Source organism: Rattus norvegicus, chromosome 14, assembly GCF_021556685.1.
Source record: "Rattus norvegicus strain SHRSP/BbbUtx chromosome 14, alternate assembly SHRSP_T2T, whole genome shotgun sequence".
Classification (NCBI taxonomy): domain Eukaryota; kingdom Metazoa; phylum Chordata; class Mammalia; order Rodentia; family Muridae; genus Rattus; species Rattus norvegicus.
Genome location: NC_141547.1, coordinates 61,219,226 through 61,226,269, shown reverse-complemented (window position 1 = coordinate 61,226,269; position 7,044 = coordinate 61,219,226). Strand labels below are relative to the sequence as shown.

Sequence of the window (7,044 nt, the reverse complement as noted above, 5' to 3'; positions counted from 1 at the left end):
CTCCTGATCAAAGTCTCTCTGTGTAGCCTTGGCTGTCCTGGAACATCTCTATGGACCAGGCTGGCCTCAAACTCAGAGATTTGCCTGATTGTACTTTCCAAAGTGCTGGGATTAAAGACAGGGGCCAATGTGGCCCTGAAATTGTTTACATTGAAAGTCTCTTAGTGGTCCTGCTTTCAGAAGTGGCCAAGATCAGGAGAAAAGGGAGGACTTCCAGCTCTCAGGGAGGATCATTTCCATAACATTCCATTTACACACAGAAGAAACATGACAAGCTCAGTTATATTGCAGTTAAATGTTGGTAGCATGGGTTGGGGAGAGATGGGGAGTAGGGGTGTTGTTAGGAAATAAGGCTCCCCAGGAGCCGGATATGGATGTCTTCTGAGAGGCTCTGCCAGAGCCTTACTGATACATATGAGGATGCTTGCAGCTAACCATCAGACTGAGCACGGGGACCCCAATGGAGGAATTAGAGAAAGGACTGAAGGAGCTGAAGGAGTTTGCAACCCTGTAGTAAAACAACAATATGAACCAACCAGAGACTCCCACTCCCACGTCAGGGCTCCCAGGGACTAAACCACCAGCCAATGACTACACATGGAGGGACCCATGGCTCCAGCCACATATGAAGGAAAGGATAGCATTGTCTGGCATAAATAGAGGTAGAAGCATTTGGTCCTGTGAAGGCTCATTTCCCCAGTGTAGGGAATGCCAGGGTGTTGAGGTGGGAGTGGGAGCATCTTCATAGAAGCAGGTGGAGGTGGGAGGGAAATGGGAGAGGAGGGAAAGGGGATAACATTTGAATTGTAAATACATAAAATATCCAATAAAATAAAATAAAATAACAAAAAAATAAGGCTCCCTAAAACTGTGTGCCTGGAAAGGAAATTGTTCTAATTCCAAGAGGAATTAGAAGATCAGTGGCAGTTTGTCAAGGATGGTGAACGGATGGTTTGGTGAGTGGGTGTGGCAGAGTGTTGAGTTGGTCTTCCCCCATGGAGATCCTCCATCACCTTCAGTCTGGCAGGAAAGGGACAGCCTGTATACCCAAGAGCAGGTCTGCTAAAAGCTCTAGGCAGGGGGAGAGAGGTGGCTCACAAGGGCTTTCTCCCCGAGATGAGAGCATTGCCTCCTGGTTTTTCTGCCAGTGAGCAGTGGTCCTTGGCCTCCTTGTAGCAGTTTGCTTGTAATTCATGCCTCATCCTGACGGCATCCTTGGAGCTGCATAGAACATTATGCTCTTAAGGGGTGCCCAAAAGATGAACACCAGAGATCCCCTTCTTGTTCTCTTTGGTTTCAAGCTTGTACCATAGAGAACATAGCTGCAGCCTTTGTCTGCCAGCATCTTGACCAAAGTGGGGCAATTTGCCCTAGGTTTCCTACCAGATTCTCCCTGCTCTCCTCCGGGATCTTTTAACTGTTCTCAGAGAGAAGAGCATGGCCTTCTTGAGTGTCTTCGCTTCTGGCTTTGAGGGCTGGCACACCTTCATATCCTTGAACACTTTGATGATACCATCAGAAGTAGTCATACAGAGGCCTTGTTTCCAGAAGAGAAAGAGAGACAGGGACAGCCACAGAAGAACTAGGCCAGTAGATGCAGCTGCTGACAGGATCTGACTGCAGTATCATTAAAAATATATTTATTTTTTATTTTTTTAGATTAAAACATAACTACATCATTTTCCCTACTCTCCAAATCCTCCCATCTGCTTCTCTATGCTCTTTTAAATTCGTGGCCTTTTCCATCAATGGTTGCTATACAATATATGTATATTCATGTATATTTCTAAATACATAAATATAATCTGTATAATGATACTCGTATATATAGTAATATTGTTTTTTAAACTATATTTGGATTTTGAGCTGTTGCCATGAAAGCTTCTGTTTTTTGTTTTTTCCTCTTACTTCTGTGTTCTCTAGGTTTCGTTGGTTGCATAGTGCCCAATCTCAAGGTTCATTTCCTGCCTGGTGGGTCATTTTCAAATGTTCACGTTTAAATGAAGTCAGTATTCATCCTCTCTAATGAGCTCTTTCATTCCACAGGCTTAAATTTTGATTAAGTTTATATAATATGATTGGCACTGCTGTCTGTTCTGGGTGTTACAAGGAAGTCCCATAGACGAGAGGGCTTAAAACACGAAACTTCACTTCAGAGTCTTACAGTCTGGGAAGGTCAGGTCCAAGGTACCTGTCCATTAAGTAACCAGAGGGAGTCCACCTCCTGGTCCATGGACTTTGGTTGATCCCTGTAATGTCTCCTTGCTGGAGGACCTATCTGAAGCCTCTACATTATTCCCACTCTTGAGGGTCGTAACCTTCTGACCTAATTATCTCCCAGTGCTCCATCCCCAGATAGCCTCCCACTGGGGATTACTTTTCAAGTAGATTTTTAGGGGACACCCACCTTCTATCCACGGTACTGGGTTTCATTGGCAAAGGATGTTTCTCCATGAGGACCAGAGGGTGGCACTGTAGCACTTCTGTTAAGAGAGTGTCTCCAGCCAACTGGACACAGCCCAGCTTCCCATTTCTTAGTTGCATGACCTTGCAAGTTGCTTTTGCAATAGTTTTGTTTCTGTATTTGAAAACTAGGGTTAATAAAAGGGTGAATCCATGAGATCTTATATGGATTAAATGAGATAATCCAGGGTCTTCGAACTGGTTGGCAGACAGTAAGTCTAGTCCATTAACTCTGGAGAGATCTCCTGCTCCCAGTATTGTCTGCTCTAAATGTCTCCTACAATGTTCACCAGTAGAGACCAACAGATAAAAGATTTCCCCCTCTGGAGTCCTCATTCTAGCATTACACAAACACTGTTGTTCTTCATGTTTAATCCCCTCCAAAGGGGATGTAGGAGCTCAAATACCATACTATTTGGGATTTCTAGACATGAAAGTGAGTGCTGATGGATCAGAAAGGCCCAGAAAGCCCCAGGAGGCAGGGCCAGGGGCTGGGGACCTACTCTAAACAGATTCTCTGCAACACTTCCCAGCAGCTGTCTCCCACAGATTCCTTGCCAAAGTCAAGTGTGTTTTGCTTTAATACTGACATCCCTCCCACGAAGGTGCACGCTGTTGCTCAGATGTGGGCCACATTTTGATAATCATTTAACCTTTATTTATTTTACACACCCTGCGGTGTAGCTAAACACCACTGGCTGCTGAGAAATCTATCAGAGACGAGATGGATCTCCTCTGGGGGCACTATTCAATGAGATTCTCTACCGTCACAGAGGAGTCAAGTTCATTGAGCCCAGACGATATCTCACAAGGTTGGCTTGTAGGCAAATGAAGCATTTTTTCATGTATATAATGAAAACGGGACAATTATGGTAACTCTGATGAAGTGTCCTGTTCCTCCAGCCCCCTTTTAATTTATTTAGTTCCTTATTACATGCCTTTCAACACGCGTAGCTTCAGATGACCTGTGTCTATAGCAGGACCAAAAGGGCAAGAGCACGTGAAAGAAAATAACATAAAGGATTTTCAACATTTCACTGTCAAATTCCTAAGTCTGTTCGCTCATAAAATTTGACATTTTCAATTTAATTTAATTTGTATTCTCAAAAGCCTTTTTTATTTCCTTAGGTTCTGATGTGAATGTTATTGGGGGTTAATAAAAAATAAGTTAGAGTCCTTTTTATAGTCACATATTTTGTTTTAAATAGTATCTAGTTTCCCAGGATCTGTATGTCATTGGCTCTAGGACCCCTGTGGGTACCGACAGCCAAGAATGCTCAGGTCCTTTGTATAAATAGAATAGTGTTTGCATGAAACCTATACAACCTGCTCATACTTTAAATCAGCTCCGAGTCACTTAATAGCTAACATTATATAAACACCATGCAAATGGTATCATACTGTACATTTAGAGTAATGGATGGCAAGAGAAAAAACTCTGTATGTTACAGACGTAATAAAAATATTTTCCATGTGTTGTAGGTGAGGATGCAGGACGTTGATAAAAAGGGAAAACCACAGTATTGGAATTTTGAATAACATCGACTTGACCCTGGACTTCTTAAAGTGATTTCTTTAATTCTAAAGAGGGTAGTCTCAAATTCTGACATGAGTTTTATAGTACACAGTTTGTTTGTTTGTTTGTTTGTTTATCAAGTAAAGTGTTCATGAAGTTTGGGTTCTTGCTTATGGATATTATCTTGTTAGGTCTTTAAATCAAATGCCCAGCCATGGGAACTAAAGCCTGGAGACACTCAGAACTCACTCTGTGGATTACCCTGAGTTAGCACCCTTTATACAGAGTCCTACACAAGACTTTGCATGCAGTAATCAAATACTGTTCAGGATGATGGATTCTGTAGGTTCATTCTGGGGTTCCCAGAAAACGGTGTTCAGTCACATTTTGTAGAGGCTTATAAAGGCAAAGCCATAAGGCTACATATTTCCCTCCAGGTCCTATTAGAAGAAAGCACACGTTTGATGCCTATGTATCTTCCAACTACATATGATCAGCATATTTGGTGCATTGAGTCAAACAATCTTGTTTAAGGAAGCAAAAACATGTGGCTTGTTATCTCATATAAACAATAGCCTCCAGCATTTCAGAAAGTACTCGTTCTTGGGCAAGGGGTTTACAGGTTAGAGGCATTTTTGTTTTATGAATCTCTTAGGCACAGTAATTAAAACTTAAAACATAACTTTAGCTCTCACAGAGCAACAATAATTCTTGCTCTGAGAGCTTGGCACATCTCGAGTGAACCCGTGGAAGTTATAAACATGGCAGGGCATGAACAATGGCATCAGGAGACCCTTGCTGTGGACACTAGAAGCCATAATACAAAGCCACCACTGTTGTCAAAGCATAGAGCTCTGTTTAGTTTAGCACAAGTATAAATGCCACTCGGGTTTGTGGTCATTTCGCAGAGATCTAGCGATCTTTACTGGAGTGTTTTTAATAGAAGAGCCCAGCCTTTCACTAATTGAATGTCACCAGCTACCTGATAATGTCAATGGAGCTGAATGTTATCATCTGAGAGTGACTTCTGGCTGCTGGGGAAGGCTGAGGGGAAGCCTGTGTGTATGAGTACAACATGAAAGATGGTGATAATGTGGGCACAGAAGGCGGCCATGATTGATTGGCCATTAACAAGAATTTATAGCACTTCAATCATTTTGCCTTGTGAAGCCCTCCTGAATGGGTCACTATAATGATTGGATTTCAACTATGTTGAAAGATCAGCTAGACTTATCAACAAGGCTTTGGTGTTAAATTGACCCTGGATTTGGAATCACGAAGACTCAGGGGGATTGGGATGCCAACTCCCCTCCCTGCCAGCTAAGTGACTTTGGACAAATGATGTCAAACTTCCTTGGGCCTCATTTTCTCACCCCTGAAATGGGCATGATGCCTGCTTTTTTGGCATGTGTGCAGTGGGCACATGCTAGGTGCCTTGAATCACACATCACTGTTCTGTCTCTCTTTGCCATGCTTCCTTACTCCCCAGGCCATGCATGGTTTTCTGAACCAGCGCTTAACTGTGACTGACACTGAAATTCCACATCTACTGGCACCTTCTGACCACCATATCCACAGCCATTTTCCCAGGTGTGGAACATCTGTGGAGGTGTGGAATGTTTATTCCTGACAGGGGTTTCCCCCCTTATGTCCTCACACAAGCTGCTTCTCTCTCTCTCTCTCTCTCTCTCTCTCTCTCTCTCTCCCTCCCCCCCTCTCTCTTTCTCTTTCTCTTCCCCCTCTCTTTCTCTCATCCTCATCTGCCTTCTTTCCTTTTCTTTTTCTTCTTTTCTCCTCCTCCTCTTCCTCCTCCTTTTTCTTTTCTTTTTAGGAGTTAAGGACTGAATTTGGGACCTCATGCTTGCTAGGTAAGTGCTCTACTACTGGGCTCAATTTCCAATCCCCTTCCACAAGCTTTTGAAGAAACGAGGACTTTAAGACTTAAAGAGGTTAACTAACATGCTTAGGAAAATTATTCTTTGTTATAGTTAGAAATAACTTAAATTCAAATGTATGTCTGACTCAGAAGCATTAGTAGCAATTATTTATTGGCTTCAGGTCTCAGAAGCATGACACTGAAAAGGGTCTGAAGTTGCAGGATGGCTCCTCTGAACAGCTTGTCTGCGTACAGAGAGCAACCCCCATGTCTTCTATGATCAGCATGCTCTAGTCTGATGAGTGGTTTAGCATACTTCTTTCTGATGAGAACATCATTTCTAGGAAATTAATTAAATAAAAATAAGTAGCACCTGAGTTAGCTAGACTTCATTGATATCATTGATATCAGAATAAGGTAATATTTCTATGAGAGTGAAGGCCAAAGGAATAATATACCCGAGCTTGTTAGGCCTTGGTGACTAAGTCAGTGAAAGGTGCTTCCTTTACGCATCATCACAGAGGCAAAGAACCCAACTGCGTAGTGACTGTGTGATGCCATGCTACTCACTTCAGGGCGCTGTAGACTGTGCATGTCTTGCATCTTTGTGGATCCAATATAGAAAATGGTGAAAGGAGAGCAAAAACGGTCACGTGCACAAACTCCGGGTGTGAGAACGCACCTTTGTTGTGTTCTTGGCTCGATCTTACTCCCTTCCAGTGTTTTCTTCCTAGAGAGGGAGACTCTTACTTCTGATGGTTATTTGGAGAACTTAGAGGTAAAATTTGTGTTTGTTTACTTGAATAATAAGGTCTACTCAGCAGGAGTTGTTCAACTTGATCCATCAGCAAATATGTATTGGTCATTCTGCTTCAATCAATAAGTTATAAGCATTTAAACTACAAGTCAGGCTTTTCTTTAGGCTTTGGAGGTAGATAACCTATGGCTGGAAGACACTTTACCAGGCTCTCCAGGGGAGGAGAGAATACATACCCAGGTTGAGTGAGTGAAGATTTGGCCTAGAGTGTGTGATGTAAAGAGATGATGTTGCAAACTGAAGACTTTAAGGAAAAGATGGACTCACCAAAAGCCTTTTTAAAAAAAAATACCTCACACATAATAGATATTTAAAGATAAATAGATATTTGTTAGCAGAGGAGTGATGAAGCCAGCACTCTTAGCTCATGCC

General features: G+C 42.5%; 1 pseudogene; it reads right to left on the bottom strand.

Annotated features, from left to right (window-relative positions):
• Positions 1 to 1,094: 1,094 nt before the first annotated feature.
• Cfl1-ps6 (cofilin 1, pseudogene 6) lies at positions 1,095 to 1,529 on the bottom strand (annotated as a pseudogene).
• Between the last annotated feature and the right edge of the window lie 5,515 nt (positions 1,530 to 7,044).